This window comes from Cherax quadricarinatus, chromosome 23 (assembly GCF_038502225.1).
Source record: "Cherax quadricarinatus isolate ZL_2023a chromosome 23, ASM3850222v1, whole genome shotgun sequence".
Lineage (NCBI taxonomy): Eukaryota > Metazoa > Arthropoda > Malacostraca > Decapoda > Parastacidae > Cherax > Cherax quadricarinatus.
This window is the reverse complement of record NC_091314.1, coordinates 43307252-43332155: the sequence shown is the minus strand read 5'-3', so window position 1 is coordinate 43332155 and position 24904 is coordinate 43307252.

Here is a 24904-nt window from a genome sequence, read left to right as displayed (position 1 = left end):
CCTGCTTGGTCCTCCAGTTTTTGCACCAATCTCTTGTGTGGAACTGTGTCAAACGCCTTCTTGCAGTCCAAGAAAATGCAATCCACCCACCCCTCTCTCTCTTGTCTTACTGCTGTCACAATGTCATAGAACTCCAGTAGGTTTGTGACACAGGATTTCCTGTCCCTGAAACCATGTTGGCTGCTGTTGATGAGATCATTCCTTTCTAGGTGTTCCACCACTCTTCTCCTGATAATCTCCATGATTTTGCATACTATACATGTCAGTGACACTGGTCTGTAGTTTAATGCTTCATGTCTGTCTCCTTTTTTAAAGATTGGGACTACATTTGCTGTTTTCCATGCCTCAGGCAATCTCCCTGTTTCGACAGATGTATTGAATATTGTTGTTAGGGGTACACATAGCGCCTCTGCTCCCTCTCTCAATACCCATGGGGAGATGTTATCTGGCCCCATTGCCTTTGAGGTATCTAGCTCACTCAGAAGCCTCTTCACTTCTTCCTCGGTTGTGTGCACTGTGTCCAGCACATGGTGGTGTGCCCCACCTCTCCGTCTTTCTGGAATCTCTTGTTGAGTTCCTCACATACTTCATGGTCATTTCTTGTTGTCTCTCCTCCTGCCTTCCTTAGCCTGATTACCTGGTCCTTGACTGTTGTTTTCCTCCTGATGTGGCTGTACAACAGTTTCGGGTCAGATTTGGCTTTCGCTGCTATGTCATTTTCATATTGTCTTTGGGCCTCCCTTCTTATCTGTGCATATTCGTTTCTGGCTCTACGACTGCTCTCCTTATTCTCCTGGGTCCTTTCCCTTCTATGTTTCTTCCATTCCCTAGCACACTTGGTTTTTGCCTCCCTGCACCTTTGGATAAACCATGGGCTCATCCTGGCTTTTTCATTATTCCTGTTACCCTTGGGTACAAACCTCTCCTCAGCCTCCTTGCATTTTGTTGCTACATATTCCATCATCTCATTAACTGGCTTCCCTGCCAGTTCTCTGTCCCACTGAACCCCGTTCAGGAAGTTCCTCATTCATTGTATAGTCCCCTTTCTTGTAGTTTGGCTTCATTCGTCCTGGCCTTCCTGCTTCTCCCTCCACTTGTAGCTCTACTGTGTATTCGAAGCTTAAAACCACATGGTCACTGGCCCCAAGGGGTCTTTCATATGTGATGTCCTCAATATCTGCACTACTCAAGGTGAATACTATGTCTAGCCTATCTCTTGTAGTGTCCCTTACGTGTTGGTATATGAAGTTTTCCAGTACCACCTCCATCATCTTAGCCCTCCATGTATCTTGGCTCCCATGCGGGTCCAAGTTCTCCCAATCGATCTCCTTGTGGTTAAAGTCACCCATGATCAGGAGCTTTGCCCTGCATGCATGAGCTCTTCTGGCCACTCTAGCCAGTGTGTCAACCATCGCTCTATTGCTCTCGTCGTACTCTTGCCTTGGCCTCCTGCTGTTCTGTGGTGGGTTATACATCACTGCTATTACCACCTTGGGACCTCCAGAGTGAAGCGTTCCCGCTATGTAATCACTTCTCCGCTGTCTCCTCTCTCCAGCTCATCAAAATTCCAGCGATTTTTGATCAGCACTGCCACTCCTCCACCCCCCCTGTTCCCTCTGTCTTTCCTCAGGATTTGGTATCCCATTGGAAAGATGGCATCTGTTATCATACCTGTAAGCTTGGTTTCTGTGAGAGCTATTATGTCCGGTGATGCCTCTTTGGCTCTTTCATGCCACTCCTCCCACTTATTTGTTATACCATCAGCGTTTGTGTACCATACCTTCAGTTTCCTTTCCAACACTGTGGTTTGTGGGGCCTGTGAGGGTGGGAGACCTGGTGGCATACTGTGGGATTCTATAGCTCGGTGTTGGGTGGAGGCTGTGGGTGTGGATTGTAGTGTGTGTTGGGATGGTGTGATAGGTTGTATGGTTCTGAGAATAGTTGTGTGTGTGCTTGCCCTTGCTGTTCTATTCTGTAAAGTAAAAGGACACAAGTGCAACTAATGTGACATTTATTGTGGCAACGTTTCGCTCTCCAGGAGCTTTATCAAGCCATTACAAACAATACATGGACACAGAGGGTATATAAAGGCTCAGAGTGAGGTGAATACTAGTGAGGTACCATTCCGATGTTCACTAGTGGTAGTAGTAGTAGTAGTAGTGGTAGTGACAAAAGCAATTAATTCGTACATGAGTAAAAGGAAATAAAAGCTATTACTTGGGTAACATAAAAATAGGTTGGACAAATATAAACAGGAATGAGGCAGGTTGTTTCAGTGTTCACTCTCTGTGCTTTGTGTAGTATAACAGGAGAGACTATGTGATGGCAGGGTTTACTGTTTTCAGGAGGATTCTTGCTAAGACTTCGGAGATGGTGAAGCTGCCGTTGTTTTGTTTAATTGTATTCGAAACAGCGATCAGTGCTGATTCAAGGCATTTGCGTGTGCGGAAATTAGTTTCTTTTATCACTAATTGGGCGTCTCTGAATTTCATAAGATGATTGGTGGAATTTCGGTGTTGTACACAGGCGTTGTTTAAGTTGTCGTTCCTACATGCGTATATGTGTTCATTGAGGCATGTACGAACGACAACTTAAACAACGCCTGTGTACAACACCGAAATTCCACCAATCATCTTATGAAATTCAGAGACGCCCAATTAGTGATAAAAGAAACTAATTTCCGCACACGCAAATGCCTTGAATCAGCACTGATCGCTGTTTCGAATACAATTAAACAAAACAACGGCAGCTTCACCATCTCCGAAGTCTTAGCAAGAATCCTCCTGAAAACAGTAAACCCTGCCATCACATAGTCTCTCCTGTTATACTACACAAAGCACAGAGAGTGAACACTGAAACAACCTGCCTCATTCCTGTTTATATTTGTGCAACCTATTTTTATGTTACCCAAGTAATAGCTTTTATATCCTTTTACTCATGTACGAATTAATTGCTTTTGTCACTACCACTACTACTACTACTACTACCACTAGTGAACATCGGAATGGTACCTCACTAGTATTCACCTCACTCTGAGCCTTTATATACCCTCTGTGTCCATGTATTGTTTGTAATGGCTTGATAAAGCTCCTGGAGAGCGAAACGTTGCCACAATAAATGTCACATTAGTTGCACTTGTGTCCTTTTACTTTACATATTGTCGGTAATTCTACCAACTTTGTTCTATTCTGCTCTGACTGACCTCTGCTGGTTCCATCCTTGTCTCTTTTCCTAGCTCCTTTAGCTTTTTTGTCCTCTCCCTCAGCTGCTGTCGTTCTGATTTTGTTCTGTCTCTGTCTAGGAACACCCTCTTGTACTCTTCCGAGTATTTCAATCGTGGTTTCTCTTGGAGGATCCTGTTCCGCACTGTTTCCGTCCTGAGAATCAGCTTGATTGGTCGGTTTCTCCCCTTCGAGTACCCCCGTATTCTCTGAAAATTTACAATCTCGTCCATCTCTTCACCTATTTCCGTGATAATTTTCTCAATCTCCTTACTTTCTTCCTGCTGCCTTTCAGTGTGTGTCCTTTCCTCTCTCTCCTGAAGCCCATGGATAAACACTGATTTTGCCCTTTCCTCTTCCCACTGCCTCACCCTCTGTGACTCTGGATCCTGCCTGTATGTGGTCAGTTTCTCCCTTGATTTTTCCAGTGGCTCTTGATAGCATGGTTGTGCCTCAGCATTCGACCTATCACCCTCTCCGTCTGCAACCAGCTGTTCTTCCCTTCCACTCCTTGGCTCTTTTTGGCAGGTTGATATGACCTTAGCATAATTCATAATTCCTTCCTTCCTGTTCGGCCTCGCAGCTTCATATAAAGTGTCTTCTCTGGTCACTGCCCCTGTAACTCGCTTCAGCCTATTTATCTCAACTTCTAGGACCCTTATCTTGGCTACTGCAGTTTCGACTTGTGCCTCCCAATTCTTGTGTGTGTGTGTGTGTGTGTGTGTGTGTGTGTGTGTGTGTGTGTGTGTGTGTGTGTGTGTGTGTGTGTGTGTGTGTGTGTGTGCGTGTGTGTTCCCGTCCATATGTACTCACCTATATGTGGTTGCAAAGATCGAATCACAGCTCCAGGTCCCACCTCTTCGCTGGTCACTACTAGATTCACTCTCTCCTTGCTTCGAGAGCTTTATCGTACCCCTTCTTCAAGTTATGTATGGATCCTGCCTCTACTACTTCATTCTCCAGGTCGTTCCACTTCCTGACAACTCTAAAACTGAAGAAATACCTCCTAACATCCAACTGACTCATTTGCTTTCAACTTACAGCTGTGCCCTCGTGTACCTGTTTCCCGCTAATCAAACAATCTGTCCTCCTCCCTATCAGTTCCTCCCAGTATTTTGTATATTTCCATACAAAGTACTGGTCCATTTCCTGGATCAAGATCCCTTCGCCAGCATCACAACACTCCCTGCATAAACAGCTCTCAAAGATAAACAATTGTTTTGTTTACGCAGTTTGATTTTCATACAAGCAATTTTCCTTTATTTTATTTAGGAAGTACAAGAATAGTCTGGTTGATCAACATGCTTGTAACTTAATAAGATTTACACTCTCATTATCAGTTTGCTAACGCCATTATCATTTCTCTCTAACATAACAGAAATTATAATCACAAACTATGCAAAAATATTTAAAGTCAGTTTATCACATTGCATAATACCGACTAATAATTCATTCTGTGACATTGACTATAAGGATCAAGAAATTTAGACGAAAGGGTAAACATCTCCACCTAATATGCTGAAGATGATGATGGGTTGTTTCCTAGTCAGGCAAGTATCGTGTAAGGAGACAATCTACCCGTCCTGCCAGTGTAAAGCTCTTATCTTACCTCAGCTCATTTCAAAGCTCATTCTTACCAAACGTTGATTCTTTCGTCTCAGTTATATATAGTCTCACTTGAGTGAATAAAAATGATTCGTAATTGATTTCACGTTGAAAGTGGAAATTATATTTAATGACGTTAATGTACTTCCGAGTTCATAGTTTATTTTTATGGCTGGTAGAGTGGCCATTAAGACTACACGTAACCCTATTGTAGGAATATACGTAAACTCTAAGTATATACACAGTGAGGGGAAGTCAGCACTGAGTGTACGAACCTTGTTCACTCATCAGATCCCTCAGTGCTATTTTATCTCTCTCAGCGTAGGCAAAAAAAAGCATCTGTGAAATTTAATTGTGCTGAATTGACAGCGCTGGAAGCTGTCAGTTGAAAGTTGCTTATCAATTCTCCGCTATTTATATGATATAAATGTTAACAACACTATCTTGTTTCTTATTCAAATTTAAAAATAATTGCAGCAAGAGAGGAATATATATATATATATATATATATATATATATATATATATATATATATATATATATATATATATATATATATATATATATATATGTCGTGCCGAATAGGCAGAACTTGCGATCTTGGCTTAAAAATATATTTCAGTGTTTGTTTAGTATTAAATTATTGTAAACAAGTCTAAAATGTATATAGCTGGGTTGGCTAAAATAAATTGTTCTTGTTATAATAAGGTTAGGTAAGTTTTCTAAGATTCTTTTGGTGCAAAATTAAATTTTTTTATATTAACATTAATGAAAAAAAAAATATCTTTAAACGTATTAGAGAAAATTTTAGAAAGGACTTAATTTTAAATGAGTTCTTGCTAATTGACCAGTTTTACATATTCGGCACGATATATATATATATATATATATATATATATATATATATATATATATATATATATATATATATATATATATATACCCGGAGGATGTTTCCGGGGTCAGCGCCCAGAGGCCTGGTCCAGAAACAGGCCTCGTGGTAGATCAGGGCCTGATCAACCAGGCTATTGCTGTTGGCCGCACGTAAACCAAAGTACGAACCACAACCCGGTTGGTCGAGTACTGATTTTAGGTGTCTGTCCAGTTCCCTCTTGAAGGCAGCCAGGGGTCTATTGGTTATCCTCCTTATGTATACTGGGAGGCAGTTGAATAGTCTTGGGCCCCTGACACTTATTGTGTTATCTCTTAGTGTACTCATGGAACCCATAATTTTCAATGGGGAGATGTTGCATCGCCTGCCGAGTCTTTTGCTTTCGTATTATTATTATTATAATCAAGGGGAAGCGCTAAACCCGTAGGATTATACAGCTTTGCTTTCGTAGAGAGTGATTTCCGAGTGCCAATTTGGGAGTAGTCCCTCTAGGATTTTCCAAGTGTGTATTATCATGTATCTTTCTTGTCTGCATTCCAAGGTGTACAGGACAAAGGACTTCAACCTTTCCCAGTAATTTAGGTGCTTCATTGTACTTATACACGCAGTGAAAGTTCTCTGTACATTCTCCAGGTCTGCAATTTCGCCTGTCTTGAGAGGGGCCGTTAGTGTACAGCAGTACTCCAGCCTAGAGAGAACAAGCGATTTGAAGAAAATTATCAATGGCTTGGCATCCCTAGTTTTGAAAGTCCTCATCATTCATCCTATCATTTTCCTAACAGATGTGATATAGACATTGTTGTGATCTTTGAAAGTGAGATTTGCTGACATTATCACTTCTACATCCTTCACATTAGTTTTTCGCTCTATTGTGTAGGTGGAATTTGTTTTACTTTGATCCATATATATTTTTACTAACACACTAGCCGTTTCCCTAAAGTACAAAACCTGCAACATATCCCCACCCCTCCTTCACAGAGCAGCACTGTACTTTCCACATTCAGGACTCAAGTCCGGGTATCCAGTTTCCCTGAATTCCTGAATGTTACTTTGCTCACATTCCAACAGCTCGTCATGTCATAAAAAACCATTTGCCTTCACTCGCTCCTATCTAACAAACTCACGAACGCTTGCTGGAAGTCCAGACCCATCGCACACAAACCCTCCTTTACCCCATCCCTCTAACCTTTCGTACGAGGACCCCTTCCCCATTTTCCTTCCACTACCTCAGCCCTCTGGATAATAATTTTAGAAATCCTGCATCTCCTTCTAATCTCAAAGCAGCGAATTTTCTGCATTATATTCACACTGCACATTGCCCTCAGACATGACATCTCCACTGCCTCCAGCCTTCTCTTTGTTGCAACATTCACCACCCATGCTTCACACCCATATAAGAGTGTTGGTATAACTATACCCTCATACATTCCCCATTATGCTTCCATGGATATCGTTCTTTGTCTACAGAGATTCCTCAGTCCACCACTCACTTTTTCCTCTCGTCAATTCTATGGTTCACCTCGTCTTTCACAGACCCAATGCTTACAAGTCCACTCCCAAATATCTGAACACATTCACTTCCTCAGTAGTCCCTCCCTCCAATCAGTTATCCAGTCTTTTACTGCCTAATTTTTTGTTATTCTCATCACCTTTCTCTTTCCTGTGTTCACTTTTAATTTCCATCTTATACACACGATACCAAATTCGTCCAGCAGCCTCTGCAACTTTTTTTTTTCATAAACTCCCAAAAGCACAGTGTCATCAGCAAAAAGCAACTGTGACAACTCCCACCTTGTGTTACATTCTTTAACTTTTACTCTCACACCTCTTGCCAACACCCGAACATTCACTTCTCTTACAACCCCATCAATAAATATATTAAATAACCATGGTGACATCACACATCCTTGTCTAAGGTCTACTTTTACTGGGGAATAATCTCCCTCTCTCCTTCATACTCTAACCTGAGCCTCACTATCCTCGTAAAAACTCTTCACTACTTTCAGTAACCTACCTCCTATTTCATACATTTGCAACATCTGCCACCCTGTCATACGCCTTTTCCAAATCCATATATGCCACAAAAACCTCTTTACTGCTCACCTATATGCTTCACTGTAAACACTTGCTCTACACACCCTCTACCTTCCCTAAAACCTCCTTGTTCATCTGCTATCCTACTCTCAGTCTTACTCTTAATTCTTTCAATAATAACTCTACCATACACTTTACCAGGTATACTCAACAGACTTATTCCCCTATAATTTCTGCATTCTCTTTTGTCCTCTTTGCCTTTGTACAAAGGAACTATGCATGCTCTCTGAGATAAAGCAAACAGTACTATACACACTAAGTCACGCGTTTGCTGGGCACCGAAGTCATCTGTGGTCTGACTTGCGGTGTACTGTATATACAGCGAACTTTCTCCCAAGTGGTTTTAAAGCAAAGATCAATACTGCAACTGGCTGAGCCTTGAACCTGAGACTTTAGGCAGCCTCCCAGGAAGCCACTAAACGCTCGACGCTGTGAACCACTACACGAACAAATCAGAAAACGTTATATGTCTAGTGAGAATACTTGACATGCTTCCTCCTTACTTCCTCCTTCCAATCTGATATCCAGTCTTTAATTACCTATATTTTTTGTTACCCTCATCACTTTTCTCCCCATTCGTGAAGTAGTAAGCTCAGACACTAATTTCAGTCTCCTTCCCTTTGAACACCAGCCTCACGAGCAGTACACAAATCAATACAACTGCTTGTTTCTTGGTTGCATTGATTTGTGTACTGCCCATGAGGTTGGAATCCAAACTAGAAGAGAATGAAATTAGTCTCAGTATCATAGTTCTCAGCTTGGGCATTCCTGGGTCATGAAGCTGATAACTTTAATAAGGGGTTTGTTATCTTAGTGAGAAGTCAGGTCACCCTGATCCTAGCCTGGATCACTCCAGATTGACTTGTTCCCCGGCTGAAAAGCACTGTTTTAGTAACAAGTCATTGAAATACTCTTATTTTGAGATATACAGAGAATCAACACACTCGGCTACTTTTCTGCATATAAATGACGCAGTATTTCTTTGTGCAAACTGAATTCACGACTCACAAATCTTAAACCGCCAGACTGTGTACATATAAAGGACATTTTCTAAGTTACGGCGCAATATTACTTATACTTTGCTCATTTCTTCAGCGAGAGGTAACTTTAACTGGATAAAAGAAAACGAAAACTTTGAAACTTCAAAGTGAATTGTGTTTGTTTAGTTAGAACTCAGGTCTCTCCCACAATGACGTGAACATTGCTACAGAGTTTCTAACACTATTAAGTCTTTCTTAACAAGGTTTCCAGAAGACACACAGATGAGTGCTAGCCTCCCCAAAACTCCGTGCGGTAATTGTGGTAAATGTTACATTGGGGAAACAAATCATAAGCGCTGATCATATATATATATATATATATATATATATATATATATATATATATATATATATATATATATATATATATATATATATATATATATATATATATATATGATCAGCGCTTATGATTTGTTTCCCCAATGTAACACTTACCACAATTACAATATATATATATATATATATATATATATATATATATATATATATATATATATATATATGTCGTGCCGAATATGTAAAACTGGTCAATTAGCAAGAGCTCATTTAAAATTAAGTCATTTCTGAAATTTTCTCTTTTACGTTTAAAGATATATTTTTTTCATTAATGTTAATGTAAAAAAATTTTATTTTGCACCAAAAGAATCTTAGAAAACTTACCTAACCTTATTATAACAAGAGCAATTTATTTTAGCCTAACCCAACAAAATATATTTTAAATACGTTTACAATAATTTAGTACTAAACAAACACAATCAAATATATATTTTTCGTTAGGTTCAGAATGATTTTGGTGAAATTATTGCATACACAAATTTTCGCTTGTCCTATATGGCAAGATGAGCGTTGCTATTTAAGTCAAGATAGCAAGTTCTGCCTATTCGGCACGACATATATATATATATATATATATATATATATATATATATATATATATATATATATATATATATATATATATATATATATATATATATATATATATATGTCGTGCCGAATATGTAAAACTGGTCAATTAGCAAGAACTCATTTAAAATTAAGTCCTTTCTAAAATTTTCTCTTATTCTTTTAAAGATATATTTTTTTCATTAATGATAATGTAAAAATTTTTAATTTTGCACCAAAGGAATCTTAGAAAACTTACCTAACCTTATTATAACAAGAACAATTTATTTTAGCCTAACCTAACTAAATATATTTTAGATTTGTTTACAGTAATTTAATACTAAAACACAGTGAAATATATTTTTTTCGTTAGGTTCATAATGATTTTGGCGAAATTATTGCATACACAAATTTTCACTTGTTCTATATGGCAAGATGAGCGTTGCTATTTAAGCCAAGATCGCAATTTCTGCCTATTCGGCACGACATATATATATATATATATATATATATATATATATATATATATATATATATATATATATACATATATATATATATATATATATATATATATATATATATATATATATATATATATATATATATATCCTCCCAGATTGCTCTACCAGCTTTCCTATCCTCTTCCATAGCATCAAACGAGTTGATAAGACAAATTCTTCTTGATAACCTCAGTGACTCAGCAGGAATACAGGACCCTAGCTATGCCAGTGCCATCACTGAATCTCTTGCTGCTCCAGCACCAAACCCTAGTGCAGCACTGGCTCACAGTCAAGCTGGGATAGCCCAATCGCTGAAAAGGTGCTTGCCAACATGCTCAGGGCTGTAACATCAGATAGAGAGACTGCCCGTCTCAAGGCTGTGAGCGCACCTAACTCCGGGGACTTCCTCCAAACAGTTCCCATATCGGCAATGGGAAAGCGACTCGACCCTAAGACCCCTCCGTATTGCAGTGGCTCTGCACCTTGCTGCCCCAATTCACACAGAATCTACGTGTATTTGCGGCGAAGCGCAAGCAGACCAATACGGTCTACATGGTCATAACTGTTCCAAAACCAAGGGCTGGCATGCAAGACACAATGAGGTCAACGACATCATAAAGAGAACCCTTGCTACAGCTGGATGCCCAGCCGAGAGTGAGCCCCGATCACTTGTAGCCAACAATACCCACAACCCAGCAATCCGCCCCGACGGGATCACCATCTATCCTTGGAAGAATGGCAAGCTCTTAGCATGGGATTATACCTGTGTGTCCACACTGGCTGACACCTATATCCATCACAGTGTTGGGCGACAGGGAGGAGCTGCTGACCACAGGGAGGAGTACAAGATCAGCAAGTACAGGGACATAAGCCAACAGTATCAATTTGTCCCAGTGGGATCAGAGACCTTGGGATCATGGGGGAAAAAATGCCACATGTTTCCTTAAAGAACTTGGTTCCAGACTCATCGACACCACCAGGGACCCAAGGGCAGCCACTTTCATGTTCCAGCGCTTCAGCGTGGCCATCCAGAGGGGAAATGCTTGCTGCATACTTGGCTCGCGTCCGGCTTTGGAGCTGGAGGAAATTTATGATCTTTAATACATTGTACCATTGTATTCATGTTTGTGTTTTTCTGTAAATGTATTCTGTTTATTAATAAATGTTCACATAGAATATAAAATATAGGGGGTGGTAGGAGAAGAAAATATTCAAACAGCTCCGGGGAGAGCTTTGAGTTTTCCCTGAGGTACGTTTATTGTCTTCTCTGAGGATGAGGGTCCCCAGTCCAGCTATAGAGGTGATACTTCCCTATATTTTTATAAATTATTAAATATATATATATATATATATATATATATATATATATATATATATATATATATATATATATATATATATATATATATATTCATAGAACAAGCGATATATTTTACAAACATGTATCTCACACTATAGGAATCTCGACTCTGGGATACAGCAAACAGTACTATGCACACTAAGCCGCCATGCGTTTGCTTGGCACCGAAGTCATGTGTGGCCTGGCTTGGGGTGTACATAATGCGTACTTTCTCCCAAGTGGTTCTAAAGCAAAGCTCAATACTGCGACTGGCTTAACCTCGAACCTGAGACTTTAGGCAGCCTCCCAGGAAGCCACTAAACTCTCGACGCTGTTGACCACAAAAACAACAAATCAGAAAAGTTAATATGCCTAGTGACTTGACATGCTTCCTCCTTACTTACTCCTTCCAATTTGATATCCAATCTTTCATTACCTAAATTTTTGGATACCCTCATTACCCTTCTCTCTCCCCACACACACACACACACACACACACACACATACACACACACACACACACATATATATATATATATATATATATATATATATATATATATATATATATATATATATATATATATATGTCGTGCCGAATAGGCAGAACTTGCGATCTTGGCTTAAATAGCAACGCTCATCTTGCCATATAGGACAAGTGAAAATTTGTGTATGCAATAATTTCGCCAAAATCCTTCTGAACCTAAGGAAAAAAATATATTTCACTGTGTTTGTTTAGTATTAAATTATTGTAAACAAATCTAAAATATATTTAGTTGGGTTAGGCTAAAATAAATTGCGCTTGTTATAATAAGGTTAGGTAAGTTTTCTAAGTTCCTTTTGGTGCAAAATTATAAATTTTTACATCAACGTCAATGAAAAAATATATCTTTAAACGTATAAGAGAAAATTTTAGAAAGGACTTAATTTTAAATGAGTTCTTGCTAATTGACCAGTTTTACATATTCGGCACGACATATATATATATATATATATATATATATATATATATATATATATATATATATATATATATATATATATATATATATATATATATATATATATATATATATATATATATATATGTCGTGCCGAATAGGCAGAACTTGCGATCTTGGCTTAAATAGCAACGCTCATCTTGCCATATAGGACAAGTGAAAATTTGTGTATGCAATAATTTCGCCAAAATTATTCTGAACCTAACGGAAAAAATATATTTGATTGTGTTTGTTTAGTACTAAACTATTGTAAACGTATTTAAAATATATTTAGTTTGGTTGGGCTAAAATAAAATGATCTTTTTATAATAAGGCTAGGTAAGTTTTCTAAGATTCTTTTGGTACAAAATTAAAAAATTTTACATTAACATTAATGAAAAAATATATCTTTAAACATATAAGATAAAATTTCAGAAAGGACTTAATTTTAAATGAGTTCTTGCTAATTGACCAGTTTTACATATTCGGCACGACATTATATATATACATATATATATATATATATATATATATATATATATATATATATATATATATATATATATTATATATATATATATAATATATATATATATATATATATATATGTATATATACATATACATATATACATACATTGCAGTCCTTCGGACCGCAGGTTCCCAACCTCTCCATCAGAGCGAAGGGACTGTACTTACCCCCTCCAGTAGAGAGAATCAATTCCAGCTAACCAGTTTCCCTGAATATCTTACTCATTCCGATCTACCACGTTCACACACTCCTCCCAACTTTCCTGGGACAACCCTTACTCACCCTTCCTTCCTCAGATTTATACTCCCCTCTCGGTCATCTTATGCTGTTTCATCTTCTATAAATGCCCAACCACCTCAGAAGCCCCTCCTCAGCCTCCAAGTCGGACCAAAACTTGGTCATAAGCTTCTTTCTCCTGTGTACGGGTTATTTGTGTATTATTACAGAATTGCTCCTTTGCTAACCCCACACCTTCTTCCAGTATCTCAGCTCCGAAGTATCTGCATAATAGTCACACTATGCATTGCTATCAAACATGACACCCGTACCGTCTCCAGCCTCCTCTTCATTGTAAGGTTTAAATGCCGTGTCTCACATTCAGAGTGTCTACCAAGTGGTGCGACATTGTAACAGCAAGTTAGGTTGGGATATCGCTACGTGTGGCAAGTAAAAGTTGACTCAGCAGACGAGCCCAGTGATCTTTAGTATTCCAGGTTGAAGACCTATGCAAGAGCGCACGTTGCAGCACTGCATAATGGAGTGGTCAGGCATCAAGGACTACACACCTGTTGGTTTGGGTACACGTTACAGCACTGCATAATGTAGTGATCAGGCCTCGAGGACTACATACATGTTGGTCTGGGCACACGTTACAGCACTGCATAATGTAGTGATCAGGCATCGAGGACTACATACATGTTGGTCTGGGCACACGTTGCAGCACTGCATAATGGAATGGCCAGGCATCAAGGACTACACACCTGCTGGTCTGGTCTCTCACAAGGCACAACACAACACACAATCAAGAATAAAGTGCCGAGATATATGACACGTCTTGTGAAGATCGTGATAAAAATTATATCGCAGAAACGGATAAGAACCTGTCAATAAACATGAGCGAACACAAACATGCTTCCAGAACTGACACTTTGAATAACTACTGTGTCGAGTTATTAAACACGTGTGCAATACCTGTGTATCTTTATTTTGAAGTAGTTTCGCCAAGCAGTGAGTTTATCAATTCAGCACAGAAGTTTTGTACGAAAGATAGTGGAAAACGAGGCAATAACTCTCTCTGCCTTAAAGGTGGATATGTAACTAACTATTGTCACTTACGACCAGAGCTTTGGTAAGGATAGGTAAGGGAGAAGGATGGGTAAGGATAGAGATATGATAAAAGGGTGGGAGGGGGAGTGAGGTAGGATATAAAAGGGAAGTGACACAACCACTTTGGTGCAATTTAAAAAGTGTGTGTGTACTAACAGAAAAATTTTTGTAAGGGGTATAACACTTACCCCTCAGAGTCAGAAAGATATAACAGATATATAAGTTCATGACTCTGAATCGGTAATAGATATAAATGCGTTTTTTATTTTTTATTTTTGTTTTTATTATTTTTTTTTTTTGCGATTGCATAACGAAAATTTAAACAAGACAAGGCGATGATTATTTAGACAATTCATGAGAATTTACTGGACAAGTCAGCTTCTTTCAAGGTGGTGTCCACCAATAGTAAATATAGTGAATTTTTAATAGTAGATGTGTAAGTAGAAAAGTTATACAAGATATCTCCATAATTAGGGGCGATAATATTCTTAGTAGACATAGAAGGGTTGTGGTGTTACCCAATCATCTTCATCTGCAGGAGGTTGCTAAAGATCACTGGTCGATGGTAATCGTCTTTATGGATGAAGCGAAGCAGCCTCTGTGGAAGAGTCATTCTTTGGGTCCTGTGGGGAGGAGTGTTAATGATATAGTCGGTAGTATTTTCAACTTGGGGAGGATGTTCTCTATCTGGTATGTAGAGTTCTTGCATTGCATAGAGTTGCTTTTTCTTCATCATATCAAGGCGTACATTTAAGGCAGTAATATCCTGCTGTACGTGTAAATCTGCCATTCTGACTCTGTCTCTCCTCCTGGTACCCGTAATAAAGCGGAGAGCTGTATTCTGGACCCGTTGCAACTTTAGCATGTTGGTCTTTGTTGTTAACGACATTGGGACACATGGGTATTCGAGTATTGGTCTTATCATCATTTTATACAGATGTTTTTTGACGTGTGAGGGGGCTTGATTAAATCTAAATAGACTACTAAGACAGGCTTTGGCTATGTTGATCTTTTTACTGACGTGAGATGTTGAGTGGAGCAGCCTGTCTATTTCATATCCCAAGATCTTATTGGGGTTTCTGATTACTACAGGTGTACCTCTGATGGAGATACTCCCCTTGTCTTCGATGGTTGATGCAAAACATTCTATCGAGCTAACCAGGACTTTGTCAGGGTTGGTCGTAATTCTCCATTTCTTTTCTCAATTAGATGTTCGACGAAGTTCAATATTCATTTTTTCTATGGCCCTCTAATACTTATATTTTCCTGTTACAGGAGTTGACGAGACGACATGGATAACATCATCTGCAAATTGCGTTATAATTGTATCATTAAACTCTGGTTCAGGAAGATCATTCACATAAATATTGAATAGAATTGGACTAAGACATGAACCTTGTGGGACACCAGCTGTCGGTATAAAAGGCTCTGTCGACCTGCCGTGAAAGGTAGAATTGATTTTTCTTTGAGTTAAGAAGTTATATATAAATCTGAGAAAGGTCCAGTTATGGTCTGGTAGGTCAATAAGTTTGTATATAAGACCATCATGCCATAAGCTATCAAAAGCTTTATGAACATCTCTGGTGGCAATTAGGGCAAGATTGCCCTGATGTTTTAGGCTCGCTACAGCATCGAAAATAATATTTATTGCATGATGGATACCTCTATGTGTTCTAAAGCCAAACTGTTTTTCTGTAAAGAGGTGATTAAACTCCATATAATACTTTAATCTATTGGAAATGATCTTCTCAAGAATTTTGCCAGTGACTTCAAGTAATGATATAGGTCTATAGTTCCCAGGTTGGTGGATGTCTTTCTGAGGCTTCGCAGTCTTAAAAACCACAGGAAAATGTCCGGAGGTCAAGATTGCATTAAAGATATTGACCAAAGACTGTTTACAATTTCTGGGTAGGAACTTTACTTTATTACTTTATTTGTTTCATTGTTATTCCAGAGAGACCAGGGGCTCTATGTCGCATTCTTCCAATAACCTGACTCATCTCAAGTAGTATAATAGGTCTAGTAAGCGGGTGGGCGTCTTCAAGAGTGGATGTATCGATGGAAGGTAGTGGTTAGAGATCAACTAAGTTCTCATCTCTCCAGTCATTGACCAACTGATAGTGGTTTTTATTAAATCGACGACTGTTATTGTGGGATAGAATTTTCTCCCACACATCACCCATCAGCTTAGCCTGGTCCTGTGGATCATCAAGTTTAATCTCAACCTCCTCCTCATCATCATCAGTGAAGGTATGAATTAGGTAACTGGGAGCCTTGTGCTTTGCCCCTAAAAGTTGCCGAATCTTGCTCCAAAATTTTGCAGGTTGACGTTTATACTGGTTAGCTTGGAGAACTAGAAATTTCCATAAGTCTCCTTTATGATGACTAATCATGGTAATTAATTCCTGCCTCAATCTATACAATGTAGCTACTGGTGGTTGTCGCGTTTGAAGATGCCTTTGACATTTTGTTTGATAATTTCTCATGCAATCTCTAATTTCCCTAGTAGGTTTATATTGTTGGTAGATCTTTGTGGAAGCTAATTGGCAAGTTGCATTAGTAGCATCAAGTATCCGGTTGTGAAGAGACCTGATCGCGTCGTCAATTGCAGTGGAAGGTAAATTTTCCAACGACACAATTCCATCTTCACCAAGAAATGCCCTGAAGGGGTCAAATCCTAAGGTGAGGTGGATATGAGGAAATCAGACAATTAGCCTTGAAAGGATTTCACTACAGTAGTTTTGATATGGCTGAAGCACAGGCAGGAAGATGAACACTTATATACTGGAGTCAGATGAGATGCAGCAGTTGAAGGCATCGTCACTGGTGGGCGAGGCCCACTACTGGAAGTAGGTCATACCCACGAGTTGAGCCAGGGGGTCGTGGATGACACCGTCTGTACCAGGAATCCATAGTGTTGTTGTGTTAGACAAGTATTATCAATGGTATAAAATACCAACGAGATGCTGAATTATATACTTGACCTGATTACCTCATTTAACTCAGTTTTCCGTGTATAATCTCTGTACTGGACTGAAAAAAAGAGAATTATTTGGAGAAACATATTCGAAATTAAGATACCCAGGTGTTGGCACAGGTGTGTTCTTAATGAACGTGCCGGTATTGCATGCAATTATTTTAAGTCAACACTGCCCTCAATACCACTTACAACACTGCCTTCAACACCACTTACAACACTGCCCTCAACACCACTTACAACACTGCCCTCAACACCACTTACAACACAGCCCTCAACACCACTTACAACACTGCCTTCAACACCACTTACAACACTGCCCTCAACACCACTTACAACACTGCCTTCAACACCACTTACAACACTGCCCTCAACACCACTTACAACACTGCCTTCAACACCACTTACAACACTGCCCTCAATACCACTTACAACACTGCCTTCAACACCACTTACAACACTGCCCTCAATACCCCTTACAACACTGCCTTCAACACCACTTACAACACTGCACTCAACACCCCTTACAACACTACCTTCAACACCACTTACAACACTGCCTTCAACACCACTTACAACACTGCCTTCAACACTACTTACAACACTGCCCTCAACACCCCTTACAACACTGCCCTCAACACCCTTTCCAACACTGCCTTCAACACCACTTACAACACTTCCTTGAACACCACTTACAACACTGCCTTCAACACCATTTGCAACACTGCCTTCAACACCACTTGCAACACTACCCTCAATACAACCTACAACACTGCCCTCAACACTACTTACAACACTGCCCTCAACACCACTTACAACATTGGCCTCAGCACCACCTACAACACTGCTCTCAATACCACTTACAACACTGCCCTCAACATCACTGCCTTCAACACCTCTTACAACACTGCCTTCAACACAACCTACAACATTGCCTTCAACACCACTTACAACACTGCCTTCAACACCACTTACAACACTGCCTTCAACACCACTTACAACACTGCCCTTAATATCCCTTACAACACTGCCCTCAACACCACTTACAACACTGCCCTCAACACCATTTACAACACTGCCCTCAAAACCACTTACAACATTGCCCTCAACACCACTTACAACACTGCCCTCAACACCACTTACAACACTGCCCTCAACACCACTTACAACACTGCCCTCAACACCACTTACAACATTGCCCTCAACACCACTTACAACACTGCCCTCAACACCACTTACAACACTGTCCTCAACACCACTTACAACACTGCCCTCAAAACCACTTACAACATTGCCCTCAACACCACTTACAACACTGCCCTCAAAACCACTTACAATACTGCCTTCAACACCACTTACAACACTGCCTTCAACACCACTTACAACACTGCCTTCGACACCACTTACAACACTGCCTTCAACACCACTTAAAACACTGCCTTCAACACCACTTACAACACTGCCCTCAAAACCACTTACAATACTGCCTTCAACACCACTTACAACACTGCCTTCAACACCACTTACAACACTGCCTTCGACACCACTTAAAACACTGCCTTCAACACAACTTAAAACACTGCCTTCAACACCACTTACAACACTGCCTTCAACACCACTTACAACACTGCCCTCAACACCACTTACAACACTGCCTTCAACACCACTTACAACACTGCCTTCAACACCACTTACAACACTGCCTTCAACACCACTTAAAACACTGCCTTCAACACCACTTCCAACACTGCCTTCAACACCACTTAAAACACTGCCTTCAACACCACTTAAAACACTGCCTTCAACACCACTTAAAACACTGCCCTCAACACCACTTACAATACTGCCTTCAACACCACTTACAACACTGCCCTCAACACCACATACAACACTGCCTTCAACACCACTTACAACACTGCCCTCAATACCCCTTACAACACTGCCCTCAACATCACTTACAACACTGCTTTCAGCACCACTTAAAACACTGCCTTCAACACCACTTACAACACTATCCTCAACACCACTTACAACACTGCCTTCAACACCACTTAAAACACTGCCTTCAACACCACTTACAACACTGCCCTCAGCACCACTTACAACACTGCCTTCAACACCACTTACAACACTGCCCTCAATACCCCTTACAACACTGCCCTCAACACCACTTACAGCACTGCCTTCAGCAAAACTTAAAACACTGCCTTCAACACCACTTACAACACTGCCCTCAACATCACTTACAACACTTCCTTCAACACACTTACAACACTGCCCTCAACACCACTTACAACACTGCCTTCAACACCACTTAAAACACTTCCTTCAACACCACTTACAACACTGCCCTCAACATCACTTACAACACTGCCTTCAACACACTTACAACACTGCCCTCAACACCACTTACAACACTGCCCTCAACATCACTTACAACACTGCCTTCAACACACTTACAACACTGCCCTCAACACCACTTACAACACTGCCTTCAACACCACTTACAACACTGCCCTCAACATCACTTACAACACTGCCTTCAACACCACTTACAACACTGCCCTCAATACCCCTTACAAAATTGCCCTCAACACCACTTACAGCACTGCCTTCAACACCACTTAAAACACTGCCTTCAACATCACTTACAACACTGCCCTCAACATCACTTACAAAACTGCCTTCAACACCACTTACAACACTGCCCTCAATATCACTTACAACACTGCCTTCAACACACTTACAACACTGCCTTCAACACCACTTACAACACTGTCTTCAACACCACTTACAACACTGCCCTCAACACCACTTACAACACTGCCCTTAATACCCCTTACAACACTGCCCTCAACACCACTTACAACACTGCCTTCAACACCACTTGCAACACTGCCTTCAACACCACTTACAACACTGCCTTCAACACCACTTACAACACTGCCTTCAACACCGCTTACAACACTGCCTTCAACACACTTACAACACTGCCCTCAACATCACTTACAACACTGCCTTCAACACCACTTACAACACTGCCTTCACCACTTAAAACACTGCCTTCAACACCACTTACAACACTGCCTTTAACACCACTTAAAACACTGTCTTCAACACACTTACAACACTGCCTTCAACACACTTACAACACTGCCTTCAACACCACTTAAAACACTGCCTTCAACACACTTACAACACTGCCTTCAACACCACTTAAAACACTGCCTTCAACACCACTTAAAACACTGCCTTCAACACCACTTAAAACACTGCCTTGAACACACTTACAACACTGCCTTCAACACCACTTAAAACACTGCCTTCAACACCACTTAAAACACTTCCCTCAACATCACTTACAACACTGCCTTCAACACCACTTACAACACTGCCTTCAACACCACTTACAACACTGCCTTCAACACCACTTACAACACTGCCTTCGACACCACTTAAAACACTGCCTTCAACACAACTTAAAACACTGCCTTCAACACCACTTACAGCACTGCCCTCAACATCACTTACAACACTGCCTTCAACACCACTTAAAACACTGCCTTCAACACCACTTACAAAACACTGCCTTTTTTATTTCAAGGCTCAAGGAGTGGAACTTGGTGGATGAAAGTGTGCAAGTGACTAACAAAAGAAAACGTCACCAACATTTCTAAAGCTTCTTCACTAATGATGACAGGTTGTGCTACTGTAATGATGTATCAGGTCTGTTTGATGCGACTGGAATTGCATGCAATCCAGATGAGTGGAAACTCTTCATTGACAGCTCCTCCAGAAGCCTAAAAGCTGTACTTCTGCACAATGGGAACAAGTATCCATCTTTTCCCTTGGCTCATTCAGTGCATCCTAAGGAGGACTACAACAGTGTCAAACTTCTACTGGAAGCTTTGAGCTATGATAAGTATGGCTGGGAGGTTATTGGAGACTTCAAAATGGTGGCATTTTTCATGGGACTTCAAGGAGGTTTTACCAAGTTTACCCGTTATCTCTGTCACTGGAATAGTAGAGACAGAGCAGCACATTACCAGGGGAAGCACTGGCCTCAAAGGACTGAGTTCTCAGTAGGAAGACATAATATCAAACATAAACCATTGGTGGATCCTCAAAAGGTTCTGTTCCTTCCATTATACATCAAACTAAGGCTAATGAAACAGTTTGTTACAGCTCTTGACAAAGAATCTGCAGCCTTCAAATATCTGCAAGGCTTCATTCCCAAGCTATCAGAGGCAAAGGTGAAGGCTGGCGTCTTCACTGGACCATAAGTCAGGAAAATCATGGAGTGCTCAGAATTTCCAAAGAAGCTCATAGAGAAGGAAAAGGAAGCCTGGGAGAGTTTTGTTGCTGTAGCACAGAACTTTCTGGGCAACGACAAGGCTGGCAGTTATATGGAACTTGTTGAGACCTTGGTAAAAAACAATGGTCAGATAGGCTGTAGGATGTCCCTTAAGGTCCATATTCTTGATGCTCATCTTGACAATTTCAAGGAGAACATGGGAACATATTCAGAGGAGTAAGGGGAGCGCTTCCACCAAGATATAATGGACTTTGAACACAGATATCAGGGATCTTGTAATGAAAAGATGATAAGAGACTACATTTGGAGGTTTAAACTGGAAAGTGATTTGTTCCATGCTCGCAAATCTAGAAAAACTGAAAGTTTAAAATAAAACTTGTGTAAATTTTATTTTATTTAGGTAAATTATTTTTTTATTATATGTTTTTGTTTTACATATAAAACTAGCAAAAAATTTTTAAATTTAGCCATTTTTTGTCAAAAATTCATCATGTAAGCCACAAAAGAAAAGTTTAAAAGGAATAATGGGCATTTTCTATTGTTTTGCAATAAAGGGAGTTGGAAAATAACACTTACATGCCAAGAACAAAAATTGTGTTACAAAGTGTAATTTCTGACGCCATTAGAAACCTACAGGATGACCTGGGTAAGTTGACGTTGTGGTTGAAGAAGTGAAAGATGCAGTTCAAGCAGACAGGTGTAAGGTTCTAATCCTAGGAAAAGAAAATTACTACGGCACTTATGAGATAAACAATAAATATCTTAGTCAAGGTGAATGCAAAAACACATACGAGTCCTGGTTAACAGAAATTTAAAACCAAGACATTTATGCACAAATGTTGGCAATAAAGCTAATATAATTCTTGGCTTCATATCAAAAGTATTAATAAGAAGTCTTAAGGTTATACTTCAACATTATGACTCCTTGGAGAAGCCTCATTAATGATTATACTGCTCAGTTCTGGTAAACATGTTACAATATTGATTAAATGTGCTGGAAAATATATAAAGAAAGATGGCAAAATTGATTCCATGTATCAGTAACCTTTGCCACGACGACAGACTGGAGACTCTGGAAAGGCATAGAATTAGGGGAGATACGAATTAAGTATACAAATGTAAACCATGAATAAATAAAGGGGAATATAAATAGCGTGTTAAAAATAAGTAACGAAGACAAGACTTACAGCACTATATCCAAGTTGGACAAATTTAGATTTAGAAAGAATATAGAATAGCGGAGGTTTGGCAATAGAGTTGTAAATGAGTGGAACAAACTCTTAGATCACGTCGTTGTGATAATAACTGTATGATGCTTTAAATATATGTTGGACGGGTACAAGAGTGGGCCTGATGTGTGATACATGTGATGTGTGATACATGTGATGTGTGATACATGTGATGAGTGATACATGTGATGTGTGATACATGTGATGTGTGATACATGTGATGTGTGATACATGTGATGTGTGATACATGTGATGTGTGATACATGTGATGTGTGATACATGTGATGTGTGATACATGTGATGTGTGATACATGTTGTGTATGATACGTGTGATGTGTGATACATGTGATGTGTGACACATGTGATGTGATACATGTGATGTGTGATACATGTGATGTGTGATACATGTGGTGTATGATACATGTGGTGTATGATACATGTGGTGTATGATACATGTGATGTGTGATACATGTGATGTGTGATACATGTGATGTGTGATACATGTGGTGTATGATACATGTGGTGTATGATACATGTGGCGTATATACATGTGGTGTATGATACATGTGGTGTATGATACATGTGATGTGTGATACATGTGATGTGTGACACATGTGATGTGATACATGTGATGTGTGATACATGTGATGTGTGATACATGTGGTGTATGATACATGTGGTGTATGATACATGTGGTGTATGATACATGTGATGTGTGATACATGTGATGTGTGATACATGTGATGTGTGATATATGTGATGTGTGATACATGAGATGTGTGATACATGTGATGTGTGATACATGTGATGTGTGATACATGTGATGTGTGATACATGTGATGTGATATATGTGATGTGTGATACATGTGATGTGTGATACATGTGGTGTATGATACATGTGATGTGTGATACATGTGATGTGTGATACATGTGATGTGTGATACATGTGATGTGTGATACATGTGGTGTATGATACATGTGATGTGTGATACATGTGATGTGTGATATATGTGATGTGTGATACATGTTGTGTATGATACATGTGATGTGTGATACATGTGATGTGTGATATATGTGATGTGTGATACATGTGATGTGTGATATATGTGATGTGTGATACATGTGGTGTGTGATACATGTGATGTGTGATACATGTGGTGTATGAAACATGTGGTGTATGATACATGTGATGTGTGATACATGTTGTGTATGATACATGTGGTGTGTGATACATGTGATGTGTGATACATGTGGTGTATGAAACATGTGGTGTATGATACATGTGATGTGTGATACATGTTGTGTATGATACATGTGGTGTATGATACATGTGATGTGTGATACATGTGGTGTATGATACATGTGGGGCATGATACATGTGATGTGTGATACATGTGATGTGTGATACATGTGGTGTATGATACATGTGATCTGTGTTACATGTGATGTGTGATACATGTGATGTGTGATACATGTGATGTGTGATACATGTGGTGTATGATACATGTGGTGCATGATACATGTGATGTGTGATACATGTGATGTGTGATACATGTGATGTGTGATACATGTGGTGTATGATACATGTGATGAGTGATACATGTGGTGTGATACATGTGGTGTATGACACATGTGATGTGTGATGCATGTGATGTGTGATACATGTGATGTGTGATACATGTGATGTGTGATACATGTGGTGTATGATACATGTGGTGCATGATACATGTGATGTGTGATACATGTGATGTGTGATACATGTGATGTGTGATACATGTGGTGTATGATACATGTGGTGTATGATACATGTGATATGTGATACATGTGATGTGTGATACATGTGATGTGTGATACATGTGATGTGTGATACATGTGGTGTATGATACATGTGGTGTATGATACATGTGATGCGTGATACATGTGATGTGTGATACATGTGATGTATGATACATGTGGAATGTGAT